The sequence below is a fragment of the Dromiciops gliroides genome, chromosome 1 (genome assembly GCF_019393635.1).
Source record: "Dromiciops gliroides isolate mDroGli1 chromosome 1, mDroGli1.pri, whole genome shotgun sequence".
Classification (NCBI taxonomy): Eukaryota; Metazoa; Chordata; class Mammalia; order Microbiotheria; family Microbiotheriidae; genus Dromiciops; species Dromiciops gliroides.
In genome coordinates, this window is record NC_057861.1 from 317,517,861 (window position 1) to 317,543,899 (window position 26,039).

A 26,039-nucleotide genomic window follows, 5' to 3' on the forward strand; every position below is an offset into this window, starting at 1 on the left:
AGCTCTTTTCTCTGTAAGAAATTCCTTTAAAAAAAAATAGGTCTCATGAGCAACTGGTAATTCTCTCAGAGGCTGGCATAGAATCTCACACACAGCCAATGCACAACAAGGATCCGTTTGTGTTGAATTGGAGGGGTTTGGATTAGAGGGGCTCCTCAGTTATAGCAGAGCAGCAGCTCCCAGTCCTCTATCTTGGCGTAAGGCTGATCTGGGTGACAACACTGTCTCACTGAATTGAGCTCTTTAAAAATGACGTGGTAGCCAGAATCTCACAGGAAGAGAGTGTAGTAGATCCAGCTTGCCTCTGGAGTCTTTGATCAAAGTCTGGGGAATTAAGCCTTAGAACCAACCATACAGCTGTTCCCCTTGTTTGTAGTGGCCACTCTGGTGCAGGCCTGCATCACCTCAGGACTGAGCTCTCGTAGGCCCTCTGCTTGGTCCTCCTGCCTCAAATCGCTTCCCACTCTGGTTTGTCCTTCACAGACCTGTCCAAATGATCTTCATACAGCATTCCCTCAGTAAACTCCAGGGCCTCCCCCCACCAATTACCTGTAGAATCAAATATAAAAAACCATTGGAGGGGCAGCTAGGTGATGCAGTGGATAAAGCACCAGCCCTGGATTCAGGAAGACCTGAGTTCAAATCTGCCCTCAGACACTTGACACTTACTAGCTGTGTGACCCTGGGCAAGTCACCTAACCCTCATTGCCCCACCAAAAACAACAACAACAACAAAAAAAACACCCAAAAACCCATTGGGCTTTGAAAGCCCTTTCCCAAGCTGGACATTTTCTAACTTCCAGGTTTCTTACACTTTACTTTCTTCCATACACTCTTTGTTCTGTGGACTCCTGCTTCCTTTGTTGTTCCTCAAACATAACCCTCCATCTCTCAACTCCATGCCTTTTCTCTGGCTGTCCCCTAGGCCTGGAATGTTCTGCCTCTTCATCTCTGCTTCCTGGCTTTCTTGGCTTCACTCAAATCTCAGCTAGAGTCCTACCTTTAACAAGATTTACCCAGTCCCCGTCAGGATTACTTCCTTCCCTCTGAAATTATCTCCAACTTGTTCTTTCTGTGTGTGTAAGCATCTATGTATGTATGTATGTGTGTATGTGTTTGTGTGTATGTATGTATGTTTGTATGTATAAAAATATGTGTAATACATATAAAAACACACAGAGACAGAGACACAGAGAGACAGAGACAGAGACAGAGAAAGAGACAGAGAGAGAGAGAGAGAGAGAGAGAGAGAGAGAGAGAGAGAGAGAGAGAGAGAGCGCATATTTTACATGTTATTTCCTTGATTAGAATGTGAGCTTCTTTTGTCCAGGAACTGTTTTTGACTTTTATTGTAAACTCAGTTTATAGTAGAATGCCTAGCCCATAGTAAGCACTTACTAAATGCTTGTTAACTTGACAGGTTTAATAAATATTTAGTGAGCTGTGTTCTGAGCCCTCTTCTTTTTGATCTTAAGGAAACAGAGCCTCTCCAACCATTTCAGTCAGTCAGCTGGTATGCATTTGAAGCATATGAGGTGTTCAAGGAGGACTAGCACCTCTGGTGTGAGGGCTTGATGAGCCCTTTTCAGGGCGGCTCATCCATATTTGGTGTCCATCTGTCAATCAGCTCTCACCTGTGGCTCCAAGAATCTGTAGCATGCACAGTGGCCACATATCCCCTAAACCATCTTGACAGGCAGGCTAAAATAGACTGAGGATAATTGACAGGCCTCACATCTGTTGGGGAGTTAGGGGGATGTCAACCCCAAGCATGTGAAGACTTCCCCTTCATGGAATGGGCGGATGAGAACAATTTGTTCCAACGGCCCTGAAGGTAGCTGAAGCAGGGGTTGTGGAGCACTCAGGGCTTGGTCAGACAACCGGGACTCCCAGGTCATCCACTGCATTCTGGACCATCAGCAGTCATCCTGATTTATGTCCTGCCACCTGCCTTTGATGACCCTGGAGGTGAGAGTAAAGTTGATGACTTTGTGCAACTCTGCCTCACTTCAATTCAGCTCACACACAAGTTAAGACCTCACCCATCATATCATTGGTCCTCTTTGAAAACCAAGGCTAAACAACAACATTTAGGGAGCACCTACCAAAACAGAGCAGTGTGCTAAGACTTGGAAGGGAGAGAAAGAAGCATCAGTGTTCCTGGCCTCACTAGGGCAAACACGTGTCAACTTACACAATGGTAGGTTTTTCAGAGGCAGAAGTGCCTTTTTAGTCCAGATCTGCCCCTCTTTCCCTCTCTCCCAATCCCTAATAGATGGGGATGCTAAGCCCCAGCAGGATAAAGTAAAGCTAAACAGCAATTCTAGGCAATAGTACAAGAGATGTCACAAGGCAGTAAGTACATGATTTGAGTGCAGAAATTTGGTGGAGGTAGAGATGACTGGGGGAAAAACGCAGGTGAAGCCCAAATCAGAGTTCTCCTACTTCTCTTGTGCTTATACCATGTGTGGCCTTGGGAAAAGAACCTTTTTATATGGCTAGGAGCGGATGGTGCTATTTTTCTTGGGGTGGGGAGGAGGAGATGTAATTATCTTGCTGCAAACACACATACTCAGGAATGAGAATCCTGTGGTGGGGAAGTACAGCAGGGACCATCCCCTGCTAATATGTAATAATCACTGAGATTTATAGCACTAGCAAAAGACTTCTCACACCATATCCCAGTCGTTTCTCACAATATACTCTGTAAGTTGGATACTACTGGCATCATCACCACCATTTTACAGATAGGAACACTGATATTTGCAGAGGTTAAGTGACTTCCCCTGGCCCATGCAGAGAAGAGATAAGAACCAAACTTAGATGTCTCCTGACCTCAAGCCCAGCATGGTTTCCACCTTATTTCCTCTATACATTTCAGCTATAGTTTCCTTTTAGAAGCGCTAGAGAGGGGCAGCTAGGTGGTGCAGTGGTAAAGCACTGGCCCTGGATTCAGGAGTACCTGAGTTCAAATCTGGCCTCAGACACTTGACACTTACTAGCTGTGTGACCCTGGGAAAGTCACTTAACCCCCACTGCCCACCAAAACAAACAAACAAACAAACAAACAAAAACAAGAAGGGTTAGAGAAAAAAACAAACAAATCTAAAACACTTGGCAACCCTTTGCTCCCCAGAGTACCAGGTTCATAACAATAGTTTAGTAGGGAGATTGCAAACTTATGGAAGGCAGGGAAAATATTTTAATAATTCTTTTTTATCTCCTTCAGTACCTAACATTAGACAGAGCTGGCACCAATAAATGCTTGTTAAATGACCAAGTCAGGATCAAGTAATCTAAGAAATGCCTTAGACATTATGGGGAGGTCATTGGCTATATTAATCATATCTAGTAAAAAAAATCTTGTATGATTTTCAGTGAGTCTGACAAATAATTTGCAAAGAGCTCTGGATTTATTTTTTATTGGCAGGCCAGAATCAAGGATGCTGCTTGTTCAAACAGAAGGATTATAGAATCATAAAACATCAGTGATGGCAGGAACCTTAGAGATAATCTAGCTGCAGAAGAAGAAAACCAAAGGCTGGAAAGTTGAAATGATTTACCCAAACTTGTCAGTGCACAAGTATTAGAACTCACAGTTCATTCATTCTACTCAAGTTCAGTAGTATTCTTTTCAGACATTAGCTGATTTATCCACTAGGTGGCATTGATAACCACTCTCTTGATTAGGAACTGAGCTTTTGCTCAATACTCACCCTGTCAGTTTACTCATTACCCAGCAAGTAGAAATGCTATGTAAGTGTCATGATTTCTGTGGTTCTCAGAGAGACAGTAACCTTCTAACCCTTAGCTCTGCCTAGAATGACACCAAGTCATTGTTGAGAGTTGTATGTGGATTTAAACTTAGGCCTCAACCCTGGCCCCCTGGTGAATCCCACCTCCTTTCTGTCACTAGTATTTTTCATTGGGATCTAGGAGTGTAACCTCAGCAGGATGGAGTTGATTGTTTCACAGGAGCATGAGAATGTTTGAATATTTCTTCTTAGTATAGAAGCCATAAGCAAACAAACAGTATGAAATGTCAAGAACACAATGTATAATAAAATAGTCAGACACCTACCAAATGCTGCCTGATACTTTCTTGTACCCTAGAAGTTCCTTCCTTACCCTCCATTTGATGAAATGTCTTTGATGATTTCAGTGGCTCTGAATTACCCCCCTTACCAAGTGATTTTTTAAGGGCTGGCATTTGATATACTTACTCTAACATCTTCAGGATTTGACTAAATGTGGTTTGTATACAGCTTTTTATAGTGTGTTCCATGGGGAGCAACTAAAAATGCACAATATCAAACAGTGGTCTTTACATTGGAGAATTATATGGATTGTTTCTTGAACTGCTTAGTTCTTCTCTTGTTCTTTGGACTTCCTCTTTTTCTTCTGTTGGAATATTGGTTGTTGTTTGTCCTTTATTCTTGAAGAGGACCATGACAGATGCCATGACTTGCAATGAATTGGATTTAAATGAGGAAAAGCTGTTCAAAGTCACCAGTCTCACTCTCTCCCCCAAGGAATCATCTGGGTCCTTAGATAAAAGGCGGATGGGATGGGAGAAAGACCTTCAGAGTTTCTGACCTAAAAAATATAGTTGCTATTTAGGCCTACCCTGAGCCATCCAGAGGCCAAAAATGGCAAAACGAGGCATTGGCTGGGACCTATTGTTGCCCAATCCATGAGAGTTATTTAGGTTTAAGGACTGGTCCTTAGAAGAACTCTTGTAGGTAAACCCCAAGAAATTTTGTGTGGTTTCTGCAGACAAATTTGGATTTCTTTGGGAAGAGTGCCCATGATTCCATTCATGTCTCTGTCTCTCTCTGTCTCTCTCTGTCTCTCTCTCAAGAAAAGTCCCTTTTCATGTTTTTCTCAAGGACACCCTTGATCCTCATAAAGATTTCATAGAGGGGGGGGCTAGGTGGCGCAGTGGATAAAGCACCGGCCCTGGATTCAGGAGTACCTGAGTTCAAATCCGGCCTCAGACACTTGACACTTACTAGCTGTGTGACCCTGGGCAAGTCACTTAACCCCCACCGCCCCGCAAAAAAAAAAAAAAAAAGATTTCATAGAAATGAGAGGGGAAAGGCATAAGGGTGGGTAATGAGGTCTTGGTTATAGTGGAAAAGGAGTGGAGTTGATAAAATTGCCATAAGTATTTTTTTCTATTCCAATTTGAGAGAGCTGGGAAATTAATCTTTGCGGAGTTATATGGCAGCTAGGTGGCACTGTAGTGGATAGAGTGCCGGGCTTGGAGTCAGGAAGACTCATCTTCCTGAGTTCAAATCTGGCCTTAGAAACTTACTAGCACTGTGACCCCGGGGTAAATCACTTCACTCTGTTGGCCTCAGTTTCCTCACCTGTAAAATGAGCTGGAGAAGGGAATGGCAAACCACTCCAGGATCTTTGTCAAGAAGACCCCAAATGGGGTCACAAAGGGTCAGACATGAATGAAAAGACTGAACAATAACAATCTCAGTATAAATCCATAGGTTATTATGATGGTCAGAAAAGCAAATTTAGATGTTTGGCTGCATTAAGAGAGACATACTGTCCAGGATTAAGGAAATAATAATTCAGAGCACAACTATGGCATTATATCCAGTCATCTCATTTTAGGAAAGATATTGATGACTTGGAATACAGCTGGGTAGGGCAATCAAAATGGTTGAGGGTCTCCAGGTCTTGCCATAACAGGATCAGTCAAAGGACTTGGGGACATTTAGTCTGTGGAAGAAAAACCATCCAGGAGACAGGATAGATGTCTCCTAGTATTTGAAGGGTTGACATGTGGAAGAAGGATTAGGTTCTGTTTGGCCCTAGAGGGCAAAATTAGAAGCAATAGGTAGAAGGTGCAGAAAAGCATATTTGATCTGGGGGATAAGCCTCCCTTACAATCAGCTTTTGAATAAATAGAGTGGAACCAGATTATTTAGAGCAATAAGGGAATTGGTGGGAGAAGCAAGAACTATCAAAGCCTGAAAATGTATATCTTGAGCCACTGATGGAATGTATTGTTCTGTTCAGGACCCTGCAGACATGGCTGTGAATCTGGAACACTCAGGGAGATGTCTGTCTCTGTGACGTCCTGAGTACAGGCACCAGGTAGAGAAGAAGGAAGAGAGAGGAGGCTCCGGCCCGGGAAGTCCCAGGCGAGATTCAGCATCTTTTGTTGCCTCAGAGTCCTGGAAATGTTCTGTGCCGCTGGCAAAACTGAAGGGAAATTGATGTTTCTAGCCCCAGATGAAATGAACAGAGCGTAATGACAGGTAAGGCACACTGGCCCCATATATCCCTCTGGAATGTTATGGCAGGTCAGAGAATAGATGAGCCTACAGGAGACATGAAATGTCAACCAATGTAAAGATAGGTATGCAAACCAGGTGCTGGGAGGCCCAAGAAGATGATAGATAGAGGCTGTGTGGTGATTAGTTTCTGCCCACTATGTGTGCTAAGGGTGAGACTCTGGAGATTTACCATTAGATGGGTTTAGCATCCTGTGCCTGACAGGACAGCAGGATATCTTTATGTATGGAACCCCTGTGATTAAAGGGAGCTCAGAATATCAAACCAAAGGATTGTTATCCCCCATGAACTTCCTTAAGAAGATGAGAGTGGACATCATTGTTCTACTCTGCAGATGAATAAGCTGAGTCACAAAGAGGTAAGAAAACTCGCCCACATTCCCTTCATTAATAAAGAACAGAGTTGGAAAGGATGCTTGCTTCTCTTTGCTTCAATGTTTCCCACCAGCTAAGTTTTAGATTTTCAGCTCCATGGGAAAACCTTCCATAGCCCAGAATGACGATTCAAAATAATGGTTCAGGGCAGCTAGTTGGCACAGTGGATAAAGCACTGTCCCTGGATTCAGGAGGACCTGAGTTCAAATCCAGCCTCAGACACTTGACACTTACTAGCTGTGTGACCCTGGGCAAGTCACTTAATTCTCTTGCTCCATAAAAACAAAACAAAACAAAAACAAAACACGCAACAACAAAATAATGAATTTCCTCCCATGACAATAGGACTGGTCCAGAGGAACCAAGAGCAAGAATTGTACTAGGTGGGAGCTATCTGGCAGATACAAAAGCCCCATCAGAGGTAGAGATCCAGACAGGAAGGATCAGGAAGGACCAGTAAGGTTAGAAGTCTGGTTCATTCAAATTAGTTCCACTGGAAGGGTCACCAGGGTACTCAAGGTCTACCCACACAGGTTTCAGCCTCTCAGATGGGAATGCACAGAGAATTAGGAAGAGGAGCCATTGTGAGCAAAGCCATAGAAAGCAAATATTATCTCTTTTGATTCTTACCACAACCATGGGAGATCGATGCTATTATTATTCCCATGTTACAGTTGAGGAACCTGAAGCAAACAGAGGCCTGACTCCAGGTTCAGTGCTTTATCTACTATACCATCAGTTACAAGAGCTGAGAGGGGTCCAATAAAGCTTCCTATGTTTTTTTTGTTTGTTTTTGTTTTTTGTTTTTGTTTTTTTCAGGGCAATGAGGGTTAAGTGACTTGCCCAGGGTCTCACAGCTAGTTAAGTGTCTGAGGCTGGATTTGAACTCAGGTCCTTCTGAATCCAAGGCCAGTGCTTTATCCACTGTGCCACCTAGCTGCCCCCTTCCTATGTTTTTTTGCATTTCAGTTAATTCTTTTTTTTTTTTCTTGGTGAGGCAACTGGGGTTAAGTGACTTGCCCAGGGTTACACAGCTCGTAAGTGTTAAGTATCTGAGGCTGGATCTGAACTCAGGTCCTCCTAAATCCAGGCTCGGTGCTTTATCCACTGCCCCACCTAGCTGCCTCTCAGATAATTCTTAAATTAATTTACATGCTACGCAATATGGGGCATATCTGATATTGGTTCATTGTCTATTGTATTTTGCGAATATTTCTTTTAGCCATCTGTTAATGAAATTATTACTTTTTGTCTTCACTTGATACATATTATATTTTTTCTAGCCTCTCATTTTGATTTTATGTATGCTTTTGCTTATTAGATAATTTATTTTGGGGGAGGTTAACCAACAGATTGTGACTTTAAAAAAAATCCAATCTGTTGCTCTCTAATTTTATTGGATTCTTTAATTCATTCACATTTAACTTTATGAGATTTAGGTTTATGTTTTCCTCAATTTGTGTCTCTACTCTTTTTTAAAATTAGACCTATGTTTTCCTCTTCTTTTAAGTCATTACTTTGTCCCCATGATTAGTTTTGCTTAATCTACTTTGACGTAACCCTATTAGCATAGGCTTTTTCCCACCTGGCCCTTTCCTTTTTGTAAACCCTTTCCCTAGTTTTAGAGTTTAACTTAATTTATTCATTTCTACTATTTAATTATTCCTCTTCTTTTTCCCCCTTTCCACATCTCAGTTAAGTAGATAGTTCGAAATCATCCCCTCCTTTCTTCTGTACCTTCTTTTGTTAGATTTTTCTTTTTCAGCAACTATATCTAAGGATTTGTTTACCTTGTTCTTGTCATTGATTCTCTTTCTCTATTCACAGCTTTTATTCTTTGATTTATTGACTGTATCCTTATTTATTTCTTCTTTAATTTTATTGTGTTCCTTCTAGAATGAAAGCTTCTGAAGTACCAAGTTTTGAACTCCCTCTTCTAACCAATTTCTGTCACTAATTGTAGACCTTGTCCCATCGTCCCTTTTTTCCTATTACATCTCACTTTTAGAAGCATCTATTAGTGAGGAAAGTAATGAGAAGCATTGCCCCATAGTAGAAATTAGCTTTTGTCTCAAATTGTGTCATACAGCTCTATCTCCTGCCCTCCCCATGATCATCCTCTTTCCCATTTGTCATGTGATTTCATCTCTAGGTCTATGTCCTCCCATCCTTCTGTATGCCAGTTACTGCTGGAAGCTTCACTTTCCCCATCCTGAGGCAGGATATTGTCCTTAGAGAAATGACACTCTTTCAGAGATGGGGGAGGGGGGTCTTCAAGTGCACCCTCTCCCCACTATTATGTTAGAGCCATTGTAAGATCCCCATATTCCATTAGAGATATACATACATACAACCTGCACAATTTACACACATGTGTATTGCATATATGTATATAGTATTATGTATATGTATGTGTACATGTATATGTACATATATGTATATTATGTATATATGTCTATCTCTATCCACTATCTATCTTTTTTCCATATAGGTTGAAGCTTCACTTTCAAGTTACCCCTATTTCATTTCTCTCTCCAGCCATCTATTCTGCTGTCATGTAGCTACTCATCTTGCTCAGAGACCATAAGTACTCTTCTTTTGTTGTTCACTCATGGACTTGATGAGTATATCCCACATTCACTCCTGTTCCTACTTCCTCCTAGTCACAGATTATGCAGCCTCCTATTCTGTAATTTTGTCCTGAAAAATACATTGATTTACATGTAGGGGGTTGTGGGATTTAGTCATGGTATATCAGGCTTCCTCCTCCACTAACAACTTTTTTACACTAGACTTTTATCTTTATCTCTTTGTGTGTTTATCTATATACCGTAGTTGTCCCTCTTTTTTTTTTTAAAACTCCCACATCAACCTTTCTCTTTTGAAAAAAAATAATTCCTAGAGATGGTGTGTTATTTCATTATTTATTTTTTCCTTGGTGATTATATTTATTTACTTTTCTTGTGTTTCTGTTATTTGGAGTGTTTGCAAACCAAATATACTGCTTATTTGTTTATTTGTTTCAGGAATGCCTCCAATGCCCCCTTTCTAAAGAACAGTCACATTTAAAAAATTGATTAGGGGGCAGCTAGGTGGCGCAGTGGATAGAGCACCGGCCCTGGATTCAGGAGTACCTGAGTTCAAATCTGGCCTCAGACACTTAACACTTACTAGCTGTGTGACCCTGGGCAAGTCACTTAACCCCAATTGCCCAGCCCCCCCCCCAAAAAAAAATTGATTAGGCCCAGGGTTTCAGAATGTTATTTTGGGTTGCAACTTGTACTCCTTTGCTTTTCTGAATATATTATTCCATTCCCCTCTTCAATTTTTAGTGGGAGCAGTCTGATCTTTTGTTATTCAGATTTTCTTTATATTGAAGATCTTTCTCCTGTCTCTATGCAGAATTTGTTGATGTCATTGGAATTGTTAAATTTAACCACCATGCATCTTAGAGTTTGAAACATAGATTGTTTGTTTGTTTTTTTCCTTTCTGCAGGCCATCTGTGGATTCTTTTGATTGATGCTTTGTTTTCTGAATTCAGAAGTTCTGGGTAGTTTTCTTCTATTATTTCCTGCATTATGGTGCTCAGGTTTTGATTGTCATGTTCTTCTGAGAGATCTATGGTCCTTAAGTTGTCTCTCATCCTATCTTCTAGGTCAATTGCTTTTGTTTGTATGGAGATCACATGTGCGTGTGTGCACACACGAGCATGCATGTGTTTGTATGTGCACATGCGCACGTGCACATGAGTGCCTGAACTCACGTTTTAGCATTATTGCCTTTGGCTTATTTTGTGTTAGATTGTCCTTCCCTTTTTTGGTATATACGTATTAAAAATTTGATTCCTATCTTTTACTTCTTTGGAAAGACTTTCTATACATTTATCTACTTTTCCTTTCCTTTTCTTTCTTTTTTCTCTCTTTCCTTTCTTTTCCTTTTTTTTTTTTTGCTACTATAGTTTCTGTTATTTGTTGTCTTCTAATTCGTTCTTTTATGTTTTTCATTTGTTTTTTGAACCATTCTGAAACATTTTGTTCCCTGTTACCTTGAGTTCCTTCAGGCTTTTGTGTGTCATCAGTCCTTGGTTCAATTTCCTTTCTTTTGTAATATTTATTTAGAAAATTTTGTAATCTTTTAAAGGTTTAGTGATTATCCTTCCTTCTAATTTTAGTATCCTATCTGTTAATTTATCTGCTTGTGCTCTAGGTTTTTAATTACATTTTCTTCCTCTCAAAGTCTTTGGTGATTTAAGCTTTTTTCCCTGATATTATTCTGTTACTTTCTGACTTCTCCTTTCTTAATAGTGGGCCTACCCAAAGGACAGACTTGCAAAACTGCCTAGTTTCTGCCCATAATGGGGGATTTGGTTTAGACTGAGCTAGGTCTTATGCTGGGGTTTTCTAAAATATTGCTACTTATAAATTAAAGGCTACTGCACCAGTTTTAGCAATAAGCATTTATTATTAATTAAGAGCACATATTACCAAAGTATTGACCATGTGTCTGACTGACTTCCCCACTAGTTACAGGCCTAAGTAATTATATGCCCAGTATGGAGTCCCAAGAAAGAGAGAAGAGAATACATATCGCATTCACCAGGATCCCAGGCAAAAGAGAGAGCAAGCCTCTTGTGGTCCAGACAACGGCCTCCTTTGATAGAGGCAGCTCTTACACACTGCTGAAAGCTAATTGGCTAGAATCAATTCCATTGATTGACATGACTTGGGGGGCGTGGTTAAAGTGTGTTTCCTCCCCCTAGCTAATCAGAAAGGTCAATCCTTTTGTTAAGCTGAAGACTTCCCAGGCTGGGGAGGGGGAGAGAGCAGCTTCTGGGTTTCTCCTAGAAATTCATTATTAATAATTATTTTCTACCAGAACTGAGTTCTGAAGGAATCTGAAAGGGAGGAGAAGGAGAGGAAAGAGGAGGAGGAGGAGGAGGAGAAGAACATGGATATTATTATCTACATTTAATAGCTGAGGAAGCTAAGGCATGGAGAGATTAAGAGAAGATGCTGCTTACAAAGGCTAGTGGATATTAGGACTTGGTTCCCTCTTCATTTGAAGTCCATCATTCTTTTTGCTATACTGTGCTGCCTCTCTATGAAAATAATTATCCTACATGTTAGTATATGACTGGTGCATGGAGAGGTACAAAGTCTCATGAATTAGAATTGGAGGAACTGTGGAACACTTCATAGAGGATTTGATGGTTAAGATGGACCTCAAAAGATGAGTAGTTTGCCTAAAAGGAATATAGTACATTTCTTCTGTCTCTTCCCTCTTGGTTGGGGCTTCCAATGGAGTTATGTTGGGGGAGGACATATAATGGAGGGCATTTTCTTAGCCTACAGTGAATCAGGGCTGTAGAAATATAACGTGGCGGGTAGATTTAGAAGCAACACCTGAAAGTGTGTTTGAAAGCAATGCAAAATGTGCAAGGCAAATGGAAATTCCCTGGGTTTGGTAACTTAAAAAATATTTTGCAGGGTTGAGTCACTATGTAATTTTCTTTTGAGTCTCACCACAGCACTATTCTAGTGACTTGGGTTGTTGTTTTTCTAGGGCAGTGGTTTTCCTACATGATTTTTTTAACTCTCCCCCTCTTCCACTCCTCTTACCCCACCATAGAATCAAGGAATCCTGGGACTCCTGCTAACCATGAGGTGATACTGATCTAATCAGCCCCTAGCAGAACAAGGTGATTCTCAAGAAAGTGGCACTGGATTATTTTATTTCCTTCTTTAAACACACATAATGAAAATAACCACAGAAGGACCTGTTTCTAGTTATTAAAGAGTCATAAAATTCTCAAATTCCATACCCCCCAACCAAATACATCTTTTGTTCAATTGTTTCAGTTGTGTCTGACTCTTCCTAACCCCATTCAGGGTTTTCTTGGCAGAGATACTGGAATGGTTTGCCATTTTCTTCTCCAGCTCATTTTACAGATAAGGAAACTGAGGCCAATAGAGTTGAGTGACTTGCTCAGGATTGCACAGCTAGTGTCTGAACCCACATATGAACTCAAGTCCTGCTGACTCTAAGCCCAGCATTGTACCCACTGTGCCACCTTGCTGCCGCCAAATACACCTTAAAGCCCTCTAATTAAAAAAAAAATTATAACCCTTATAGGTCTGCTGTGCCCTGATTTTATGAAGACTATAAGCTCCTTGAAGGTAGAACTTTTTATTGTGGACTTTGTATTCCCAGTAGCTGGCACCGTGTTCCAGAGCTGCTTGTTGAATTGAATACCAAAATTAGGGCATTGGAAGATGTGGTAGTTATGAAATGAGTATACCTATTTTCTAGTTTTTATTCTGGTTCAAACTAGCAATTTGGTCTCTGGCCTGATACTTAATTTCTTTGGATCTTAGTGCCCCCATCTATCAGAGGATGATCAAAATACTTGCCCAACTTTTCTCATGGGATTTTGTAAGAATCCAGTGACAAAAACAGACACACACATACACAAAACGCAAAACACACACACAAAGAATCCACTGACAATACAGTTGGAAGTACTTTGGAAAGCAAAATATATTCAGTATAATAATTATTATTTCATTGAGGTCTGAGAGGATGTTAGACTTACTTCCTTCTCTTCTTACTTCTAGCATTGAACATTAGTGACTCTCTGGGGTATATGAGGGTATTCCAGGAGGATTAGAATCTCTGGTGTGAGGGCTTGCCAAGGCCTTTTCAGGGCAGCTCACCCATTTTTGGCGTCCACCTGTCATCCACCTCTCACTTGTGGCTCCAAGAAGCTGTGGCCACATTTCAGTAAAACCCTCTCTTCAGAAGGTCAAAACCAGGTGAGGGTAACCAAGAGGCCTCAAACCCATTGGTGAGTTAGAGGGATATCTACCTCAAGCATGTGAAGAGTTCTATTGGTTGAATGAGTACATGAGAACAACTCCAATGGCCATGAAGGCAGCTGAAGTTAGAGCTTGGTCAAATGCTAAAGTCATCCTTGGGCCATCTCCAGTCGTCTTGACTTTTGTCTTGCCACTGTACTTCAGTGACTCTGGAAGAAAGAGTGAGGCCGATGACTTTTCCCAATTCTGCCTCACTTAAATCTAATTCACATATAAGTCAAGATATCCCCCATGATGTCCTTGGTTCTCTTTGGAAACAAAGGATGAATAATTAGTGGCTCCCAGAGAAGCCTCATTGTTATTGTATGTATGGGTCATGGGATCATAGATTTAGAGGGAGAATGGACCTCAGGGGTCACTGGCTCTTAGGATCATAAAATCCTAGATTTGGAGAGGGGAGGGGCCTAAAAGTCACCTAGTCCCACCCCTCATCTTAGAAGAGCAAACTGAGACCCAGAGGACTTAGTATATCATTGAGGTTGAGTTGAGGAATAAGTAACTAAGCCAGGATTCAAACTGATATCTCCTGACTCCAAACCTGGCACTCTTTCCACTGAGCCACCTTCCAAGGCGCTACCTGGAACAGTGTGGTTTGTAAGAGGGAGAAACCAAAACAGACATTGTCACAGCTTGACAGTGTTCATGTGGATGTTTAATGATTTTTAATTTTTCATGATTCCTCTGATAAAAATTGTACCCAACTAAAAACAAATACATTTGTATTTTCCATCTCCTTAATTAGGTTCTAATTTGGGGGTTCTTATTAGCTTAAAATCATCTCACTAAAATGGTCCTCGGATGATAAAAATGTGAAAGCCACAATCAATCTGAAAGAAATCTAACTATTTAATTATGCTGATTGGAACACTAGAGACCACTGGCAAAATGATCATCTCAGAATAAGCTTGATTTTTGTAATTTGCTTTTTAAAAGATTTAGATGCATATTTATCATTTTCAATTCTATGCTGCCATTCTCCTTGAATCTCTGAGCTGGTGCCTTAGAGCTTAGCAGTGGCAAATTACATGTCTGTTGGGGGCCCTGGGGACTCCTACTGACCCCAACTTGGCACTGTATGGCTGGCCCAAAGTAGATTGTGGATGAATTAGGTGTCCTCAAGAAAGCAGCACTGATTTGTTTAAATAGCTCATTTCTTTGTTTTTTGTGTTGTTTTTTAAAAATTGCTTCAACACATGCTTAACCAGCAACTTGCTAGGAAATCATGAAACATTAGAATTTTAGAGCTGAAAGGGACCTTAGAAATGATCTCCTTGAGTCCTTCCTTTGATTTGAAAATAAAGGAGTTGTCGTTGGTGTGCCCCCCCCTCCATAGCTAATCAGTTGCTAAGTCCTGTTCTTTCAACTTCTATGATATCTTTCACATTCCCTTCCCCTCCTTTCCATTCCTTCTAATACCATCCTATTTCAGACCCTCATTACTACTGCCTAACTGACTGCAATAGCCTTCTTTTTAAATTAAAAAAATAACAAGTATTTATTTTCTCTCTCTCCCACTTCCTCTCCTCCCACCCTCATTGAAAAAGAAAAAAGAAAAACAAAACATTTATTTAAAAAAAATCTGCAGTCAATCAAAACAAATCTCTACACTGGCCATATCCCCAAATGTAGATTTCATACTCCATGGATCTTGAGTTCATTACCTCTCTGTCAGGAGGTGTGGGTCAGGGAAGCAGGATGACCATTTATTAAGCACTAACTGTGTGCAGGTGCTATGCTAAGTGCTTTACAAATAGTATCTCATTTCTTTTCTTTTCTTTTGTGGGGCAATGAGGATTAAGTGACTTGCCCAGGGTCACACAGCTAGTAAGTGTCAAGTGTCTGAGGCCAGATTTGAACTCAGGTCCTCCTGAATCCAGGGACAGTGCTTTATCCACTGTGCCACCTAGCTGTCCCCATATCTCATTTCAGTAAGCATGCTTCATCATTAGTCCTCTGGAACTCAGGTCTTCCTGACTACAGGCCTGCACTATACCTATCCACTGTGACTTTTCTACTGTTTGTTAATGATTCGTGCTCTACCCTTCCCCATTCAAATATCTTTCTCAATTTTAGAGAAAAGAGAATAAAGTAATAGTTGAGTACATCCAAAGGATATGAGTAGGCAGTTTTCAGACAAAGAAATCAAAGCTATCTATAGTCATATGAAAAAATGCTCTAGATCACTACTGATCAGAGAAATGCAAATTAAAACAACTCTCAGGTATCACCTCACACCTATCAGAGTGGCAAATATAACAAAGATGGAAAATATTGGATGTTGGAGTGGATATGGGAAAGCTGGGGCACTAATCCACTGTTGGTGGAGTTGTGGACCGATCCAACCATTCTGGAAAGCAATTTGGAACTATGCCCAAAGAGTTATAGAACTGAGCATATCCTTTGATCCAGCAATACCACTGCTAGGTTTATATCCCAAAGACATCCCCCAAATCAGAAAAAGACCTATTTGTACAAAAATATTTCTAGCATTTCTTTTTGTGATAGCTAAGAATTGGAAATCAAGGGAATGCCCATCCATTGGGAAATGGCTAAATAAGCTGTGGTTTATGATGGTGATAGAATATTATTGTGCTATAAGAAATGACAAGCAGGATGACTTCAGAAAGGCTTGGAAAGACTTGCATTACCTGATGTATGGTGAAGTGAGCAGAACCAAGAAAATATTGTGCACAGACAGGAATATTGTTTGATGAAGAACTGTGAAGGACTTAACTATTCTCAACAATACAATGATCCAAGACAATCCCAAAGGACTATTGATGAAACACACTATCCACCTCTAAAGAAAGAACTAATATTGATGGAACACAAACTGATACATGCTATTTTTCACTTTCGTTCATTTTTTATTCAAGTTTTCTTGTACAAAATGCCTAATATGGTAATGCTTTCCATAATTGTACAAGTATAACCCATATTTGTTTACTGCTTCAGGGAGGGAAGAGGGGAGGGAGGAAGGAGTAAAAATTGGAACTCAAAACTATAAATAAAAATGTTTATTACTTTAAAAAAGAGTTGAGTACATCTTAGATAGTCAAACATCTCAGAGAACAGATCATTTTGTCCACCTGAAATAAGGAATTCTGTCACTTTTTTTTTTTTTGGCAGAGCAATGAGGGTTAAGTGACTTGCCCAGGGTCACACAGCTAGCAAGTGTCAAGTGTCTGAGGTCGGATTTGAACTCAGGTCCTCCTGAATCCAGGGCCAGTGCTTTATCCACTGCACCACCTAGCTGCCCCCAATTCTGTCACTTAAAAAAAAATCTTCTTGCTTTTTTTAAAGTCCTTTTTGTTGTCCTTAATAAGTCCCTTTTTTGGGTTGTCACCACATTCAGCTCATTCTCAGTTTTAGTTTTCTTAATTCTCATATAGGACCATAACCATCTTTTAAAGGACATAATAGGGGCAGCTAGGTGGCTCAGTGGATAGAGAGGAGTTCAAATCCTACCTTAGACACTTGACACTTACTAGCTCTGTGACCCTGGGCAAGTCATTTAGCCCCAATTGACTCACCAAAAAAAAAAAATCTAATAAATCCTATTTGAAATTCCATTAAGAAGTACTAGAATTCAGATATGTAAACAGGAATAAAAGAAAATAGAAAAAAACACAAGAAATTTGATTGTAAGTACCTATACAGCTTAACTGTATAATTCCCTTATTTACAGATTTTTATAAGAAGCAAATGAACTATATTCCTAACTTCAACAAAGCAGTCACTAAGTGGAGCATGAATGTTCCTGTTTTTATTGTTCTTTTTTTTCATGGTAGAGTCCCAACAAGTGCGTTAGTTTTATCGTGGTTCTGCTTTCATCATTCTGCATCACTTCAAATACATTCTGATAGGTTATTCTTTGTTGTTTCTTATGGTGAGATCATTTTCCACATAGTTTGTTTCCATTTAAGTTGATTTATTTGTATTCCAGTGCTGATCGAAATATATATTTTTTCATACATAGGACCATTTTTCTCCATTCTTGTCATATCCCTGAAACTGGGATAGCTAAGGCAAAGGGTATAAGCTTTTGATTTTGTGTGTGTGTGTGTGGGGGGGCAATGAGGGTTGACTTGCCCAGGGTCACACAGCTAGTGCCAAGTGTCTGAGACTGGATTTGAACTTGGGTCCCCCTGAATTCAGGGCCAATGCTTTATCCACTGAGTCACCTAGCTGCTCCTAAACTTTTGATTTTTTTTATTTTTTATTTATTTTTTATTATTTTTTATTTATTTTTTAAATTTTTATTATTTATTTATTTATTTATTGAAAATTTTCATATCACATTAAACAAATCAAATCAATTGACAATATCACCAGCAGGATATTAGCATGCCATTTTCCGGAAACTCATATTAACTCTGAATTTTATTATCTTTTGCAGTCTTTAGTAATTTGATGCCATGCCACTTTTGTATCATGTTAAGCTAGAAGGAATTTAAAAAATCATCTAGTCCAACTCCCTCATTTTACAGATTAGGAAACTGAAGCCCAGAGATGGAAAATGACTTACCCAAGGTCACACAATAGCTGATTGTTGTTCCATTGTTTCAGTTGTGTCCAACTTTTCATGACCCTGTTTGTGGTTTTGTTGGCACCCAACACCCATACTAGAAATGTACTACATTGGATACAGAACTAGTCTATATATTCATGGTGAGTCAGTTCATTGGTCTGTACCTCAATTTCTTCAAAGGTGTTGGACTAAATGATCAAAAAAATTTCCTCTAGTAGCAATATTTTATGACTGGTTTATTGGTCAGCTGCTATGTGCTGGGTGCTAACATCCTTGTTTCTAAGGAGTATATAATCTGGTTGGAGAAATAAGAAAAGACCGTTTGTGTGTGTGTGTGTGTGTGTGTGTGTGTGTATGAGGGGTATACATATGTTTTGCTTCTGTCCCCCAGCTAATGATCAGTGGCTTTTTGCCAGTGGCAAAACTTTGGAAGATGGTTGTGCCCAGGGGATGTTCTGGTAAATGTTTAATAATCAGGTCTCTGGGGAAAAATTGTATCCAGGACACATTTCTAAGTTTAATTTGCATTATTAACATTTTCTCTATCACTTTCTCAAGTCTAGACAGTCAACAAAATAATAAATCAAGCTTTGATTTCTAGTATTTCTGAGGTGTGAATACTCACACTGAAAATTTAACAATGGCCCATTTCAGGCTGGCTTCTACATACCCTTGTTATGCCCTAAAACCTTATACTAAAGCAAGAGCTGTCAAGCAGGGATCATCCTCAGTGGGGGAGGATGGAAGTGTGGTCAACATGAAAATTTGAGAAGATGGAACAAAAAATGATAAGGGTTATGGGTGAATATTGCTGGGTCATATATTTTCTTCTCTGGGCTGGCCATATTCTATTGAGATCACTTCCCTTGTACTTGGTGGTGTAAATAAATGTCCCATGTTCTTTGTACTAACCAGTGCTAGAGTGGTGATGGAGGACACCACAGAGTGTGGGATCTAGTCAAGAACTATAGAGCTCAACCATTCAGATTCTGTGAATGACTGATCCTTCTTTCTCCCTTGCACCATGCGGGATTGGGAGGCTTGAACCTAAGCACCTGAACTGTGTCTCTTTAAGATCTTGGGTTTTCGTTGACTATCAACTACAGAGATTGGGGAAATTTGAACTGGAGCATCCAAATTGGATATCTTTAGACTTCTGGTTTGGTTTCCTAACCAAAAAAAATCCCCAACAAACAACAACAACAACCATCTAAGCTGCGAGGTCTGGGAGGAGCCAGATAGCTTTAAAATACATTTTGTTTTCATTCCTTTTGTTTCTATGGTTATGAGCATATACAGTTCATATATGAGCCATGCTTGTATAGTCTTCTCCAATGTATCATGCTTACACGGAAAAGTTTTTCACAGTGAGTGGGGATGAAAAGCAAAAGTGTCAAGTTGAAAAACTACATACCTCAGACTAATGAGATGAATTTGCTACCTCTAAAAGGGGCAGGGTTAAGGTCTAGAGGTAGACAACCCTCTGATGCTCACAAGTTTGGATTTTTTAAAAAATTGAATAGCCCCTGTTGGTTCGAAGGTATTACCACTCAGGGGACCATGGGACTACAAGTCCTTGGCCTATAGCAAAGAATGTCATACCTTTGAATACCTTAGAATTCAACCCCAGTGGTTGAAAAAGGTACAAGTCAGTGTATAATAAGTACCATATGAATGAGACAAACCCAAAGTACCTAAGCTATCAGGGATCACTCTTTAAGACTCAAGTTGCATTGAAGAGGGAGCTTTCTCATTGGGTGTTCCTAATACCTGTGGGCAGCTATATGGTACAGTGGATAGAGAGCCAGAAATAAGGAAGACTTATTTTCCTGAGTACAAATTTGACCTCAGATACTTACTACCTTTGTGACCCTGGACAAGTCACTTAACCCTATTTGCCTCAGTTTCCTCATCTGTAAAATGATCTGGTGGAGGAAATGGCAAACCATGCTAGTATCCTTGCCAAGAAAACCCCATATGGGGTCATAAAGAATCTGACAAGACCAGAAAATAGCTAAACAACAGCAAATACCTGTGAAATCACAGACCTTGGCCAAATGTATCTGAATTGATATAGCAACAATGACTAGCATTTACATAATGCTTTAAGGTTTGCAAAGTACTTTACATAGTTATTTTATAAGCACCTTTAAGAATTTTAAGAAAGAGACTTTGTTGCCCTGGGCAGTCAGGAAAAGTCATGTCATAGAACAGTGGGGTTTTGGTTCCAGGATTCTGTGAGCTTGAGGGAGGACACTTAGGTTTCAATCTCAGCTCTGACATGCTGTGTGTTCCTCGGTAAGCCACACTATCTTTCTAAGCTGTCCCTTTCTCAACTGTAAAATAAGTCCAATAATACTTACTGGACTTACCTCACATGGGGAGTTGAGAGAAATATGCTTTGTACACCTGAAAAAACTATAAAAATACAGGTTATTCTCAGAGGGGCTGGATTTAGGTTGGGTCTTGAAGAATGGGTGGGACCCATGTAGGTGGGAAGGAAGGGAGGAAGGGAGTTTTTATCTTTTGTTCTGCTTCTAATGAAACTGTCTCCCTGTCCCCTCCCTTTAATACTCCCATACATTTCCCAGAATTGAGCATTTTGACTCTGTTTTGATTGGAACTTCCTATGATTTGGGAGGAGAGGGGATGAAGGAGGAGGAGGAGGCAGTCCATCAGCCTGCACGCTGCTGACTTACTTTGACTTACTTTTGTGATTCTGCCATCTTCTTCTCTGTCCCATCTCCAGGCCATTGTTTTCTTCCCAGAATTCACTATAACTCTTTCCATTTTCAGCCAAAAGGGGGAAAAAGGACCCCAACAAAATCAGAGCCAGCTCTTCATTTGGAAGTATTTACAATCATCAAAACACTCATTGGGGCAGAGGTTCTAAATCTTTTTTTTGTGTCATGGGCTCCTTTGGCAGTCAGATGAAACCTAAGGCCCCCTTCTCAGAATATTTTTTAATGCATAAAATCAATTATATTTAAATATTCAAATTATTTATATTATATAAAATATTTTTTAAAAACCTCAACAGACTTATAGATCCAAAGTTAAGAACTCTTTCTTTAAGGCAACAAGACAGTAAGAACTGAAAGATTTTGTTTTTTTTAAATAGTGAGTCATTTTTTAAAAAAGTAATAAACATTTTTATTTATAGTTTTGAGTTCATTCCAATTTTTATCCCTCCTTCCTTTCCTCCCCTCCCCCCTCCTTGAGGTGGTAAGTAATTATAGGTTATACATGTGCAATTATGTAAAACATTACCATATTAGTCATTTTGTATAAGAAAACTTGAATAAAAGAAAAAAATGAAAGAAAGTGAAAAATAGAATGCTTCAATTGGTGTTCCATCAATATCAGTTCTTTCTTTGGAGGTGGATAGTATGCTTCATCTTTAGTCCTTTGGGATTGTCTTGGATCATTGTATTGCTGAGAATAATTAAGTCATTCACAGTTCTTCATCAAACAATATTTCTATCACTGTGCACAACGTTCTCCTGGTTCTGCTCACTTCACTATATTTCAGTTAATACAAGTCTTTCCAGACCTTTCTGAAATCATCCTGTTTGTCATTTCTTATAGCACAATAATATTCCATCACCATCATATACCACAGCTTGTTTAGCCATTCCCCATTTGATGGGCATTCCTTTGATTTGGTGAGAGTCATTGTAAGAGAATCCCAGACAGTTTAAGTTGCCCAGTTTAACTTGTTGTTCAGTTGTACCCAGCTATTCGTGATGCCACAGACCACAGCACACCAGGCCCTTCTTTCCTTCACTATTTCCGGAAGTCTGTCTGAGGCCAGATTTGAACTCAGGAAAATGAGTCTTCCTAACTTCAGGCCTAGTACTCTGTGCATCATGGCCCCATTTAACTACTCCCAATTTAGCCCCGCTCAAGGCCAAAGTCTCTTTGGTGTTAGGCCCAGTGAATTGCTATAAAGTAGTGTCTTTGAGTTTGTCACTAAATGATAGGTGGGCCTCTAGGTAACTAAAATCCTGGATTGTTGTCCTAACCCTAATTCCTTCTCCTCAGCAGAGAGATAGAGACCAGAATGTTGCATAAGCCTGGTTGGGTCACTTTGTTGGTTTTCTTTGTTACCAGGAAGGAGTCAGTGGGAAGTAGGGGTGTGTCAGGAAACAATAATGGTGCCAAAACCAAAAAGTGTCAAACACGTTAAAGAAAAAAATTATGGAGAAAGAAAAATTAAAAAAAAATACAACATAAGAAGAGAGAAAAATTTTCTGCATTTATATCAGGTCAGTTTGGCAAGTTTTTATTTGGTGTCTACAGTGTGCCTGACTCTGTGCTAGGCTCTTGTGGAGTCCAAAGACTATATAAAATATAGTCCCTGTTTTCAAGGTCTTTGTAGCCCATGTGGAGAAGCATTTACATATGAGCTGTATAGTAATCGAGTCTGTCACCCACTAGCTGAATAACCTTAGGTAAGTAATTTAACCACTCCTGGACTTCGTTTTTTTTTTTTTTTTCCCCATCTGAAATACTTGCATCACCTGTGAAAGGGCTTTGTAAACCTTAGAGCCTTATTATCTAAGTGTGACTTTGCCTCAGTATTTTCCTGACTTCTCTGAATCTCAATTTCCTCATTTATCAGACAGAAAAGACAGGTTCTACTTATTCATAGCGGATGTAAAAATCTGAGCTAATATTGTGCTAAGCCAGCACTTAGCATAGTGCCTGCCACATATCAGGTGCTTAATGTTTGTTGATTGATTGAAAGTGACTTGAAAAGAATGAAGATGTGTACAAATGAGAAGGATGTCCATTTATGTATGTACTGACATCCACAGGGGCTGCTAGGTGGTGAGGTGCATAGAGGGCTGGCCCTGGAAGTCAGGAAGACTCATTTTCCTGGGTTCAAATCTAGTCTTATATGCTTCCTAGCGGTGTGATCCTGGGCAAGTGACTTAACCCTGTTAGTCTCAGTTTCCTCATCTCTAAAATGAGGGGAAGAAGGAAATGGCAAACCACTCCAGTATCTTTGCCAAGAAACCCCCAAATGGGTCATGAAGAATCGGACACAATTGAACAACAAAATTGATATCCATAGTGACATGATCTCAACTCATAATTGTATAGGGCTTTAAGGCTTGTGCAGTGTGTTCCTCACAACTACCTTATAGTGTAGGCAGGGTCAGGATAATTATCCTCATTTTTTCCAGAGGAGGAAACAGCAGCCAGAGAGGATTAAGAGGCCTGCCCAGGCTCACACAGCTAGGTAACATCAGGGCTTACCTGAATCCAAGGTCAGTGCTCTTTCTATTTGTTCTAATTCAGTAGCATAATGGTTAAAATGCTAGGCTTGGAATCAGAAAGACTTTAGTTCTCATCCATCCTCAGATAGCCATTAGCTGGGTGACCTTGGGCAACTCATTTAACTGCTTTCAGCCTCAGTTTCCTCATTTGTAAAATGGGGATCCCTCACAGGGTTGTTTTAAGGATAAAATGAGATAATATACATAAAGCACTCTTCAAACCTTAAAGCACTATATAAATTTTAGCTATTATTATAGTTCCCTGTTTCAAGGATCCACTATTTATCAGAAGAGTAAACCCTTGCGAATGTGGATTATACCACTAAGAAGACATAGATCTTAGGCAATGGACTGTCTCTAGGAATTGCCATGGTAATCATGATTGATCACCTGGTAGCTGTTACTCTTAGCAATGAGATCCACTGGCATTGGCGTGGTTGGGCATTTCCCCAAAGTCAAACCCTTATCCTAAGCCTTTTTAGCATGATTAGACCTATGAGAGTTTGAGCTTCACTCTGCTCACATGGGGAAGGGAATAAGTGTTTATTAAGTGCCTATTATACGCCAGGTACAGTGTTAAGTGCAGTCCTTATATAATCTCAGTTTATTCTCCCCACAACCCTGTGAGGTAGTTGCTATTTTGATCCTCATTTTACAATTGAATAAACTGAGGCAGAGGTTAAGTGACTTGCCCACGGTCACATAGCAAGAAAGTGTCTGAGGCTGGATTTGAACTTAAGTCTTCCTGATTCCAGGCTCAGTGTTCTATTCATTGCACCACCTAACTGTCCTATAGCTTTTGAGAATGACAGTTCACCTCCACATCATAATGAAAGACTGGAAAAGGACTTTACTAGAAGTCTAATATATGTAAAGAGGTAATGTGACCTGGATTCAAGTCCTGCTTCTGATACATACTAATGCTGAGTATGTCACCTAGTCTCTGCCTCAGTTTCCTCAACCATAAAATTGAGTTAATAATAGCACCAACCTCACAAAATAGCTGTGAGGATCAAATAAAGTAATATAAAGGTAATATAAATAAAATAGTGTAAAGTGCCTGACACCTAATCGGTGCTTAATAATTGCTTATTTCCTTCCTTTCCTTCCCTGTTTTCGGTGGCCCTAGGTAACTATAAAACTCTACATTTTGCAAGAGATTCTGATATACATTGGGAGAGGGAGCTATCTCATTGGGTATTCCTAGTCACATCACAAGTGTGGACCAGATATATCTGAAAGAATGTAACATTAACAATAAGAACAGTAACAACAAGAACAAGAACAATCCTATAATTTATATAGTGCTTTAAGATTTACAAAGTACTTTACACATATTATCTCAGGGCAGCTAGGTGGCGCAGTGGATAGAGCACTGGCCCTGGAGTCAGGAGTACCTGAGTTCAAATCTGGCCTCAGATATTATTATTATTATTATTATTATTATTATTATTATTATTATTATTTAGTGAGGCAATTGGGGTTAAGTGACTTGCCCAGGGTCACACAGCTAGTAAGTGTTAAGTGTCTGAGGCTGGATTTGAACTCAGGTCCTCCTGACTCCAGGGCCGGTGCTCTATCCACTGTGCCACCTAGCCGCCCCTGGCCTCAGACACTTAACACTAGCTGTGTGACCCTGGGCAAGTCACTTAACCCCAATTGCCTCACCAAAAACAACAAAAAAACCCCACATATTATCTCATTTGATCTTCATGATCACCTTGTGAGGAAGGTGTCAATATTATCTCCATTTTACAGATGAGGAAATTGATTCTGGGAGAGCTGTAGATAGTAAGTGGTACAGGAAGTCAGAAAGAAGAGAAATATTTCTTATTCCAAGTCAATACTTTTTTGAACAACATTCCGCTTCTGTAGAGATCTATATACAGCTTCTACCCTTCTTTCCCTCTCTCCATCCTTCCCGTGAGTAACTTTAGCATGAAATGAATATAAAAGGCTTTCTATAGCGCACAAAGGTAAGATATGCCAGAAGGTCTTGGAAATCATTGCAATGAATGATTTTGATAAGTCATATTCATATGGTGCCTTATCATTACAAAGCACCCCACAAGCATGAGTTCATTTTGTCCTCATAACAGCCCTATGCAGTAGGCAGTGGAAATATTCCCATGGTGATCCAAATATAAACTGCCCATTGATACAGGCCAGTACCCCTGGAATTAAATTTCCTCAAACAGGAAAAATATATAGACATACAATAAAAAGAATTCTGCACAATTACTATACTGAAACAGTTATTATAAAACTTTAGAATATTTCACTTAATTAAAATAGATCTTTTATTAATTTGTATTAGCACTGTTCTCTTGATTTTCCTCACTTTAATTATTGGTTTTAAATTAAGTAACTTAAGGGGCAGCTAGGTGGTGCAGTGGACAGAGTGCTGGGCCTAGAGTCAGGAAGACTCATTTCCTGAGTTCAAATCTGACCTCAGACACTTCCTAGCGGTGTGACCCTAGACCAGTCACTTAACCATGTTTGCCTCAGTTTCCTCATCTGTAAAATAATCTGGAGAAGGAAATGGCAAACCACTCTTTGCCAAGAAAACCCCAAATAGGGTCATGAAAGGTCCAACATGACTAAAGAAGATGACTGAACAAAAATTAAGTATTGTTCATTGTCTCCCAATAACAC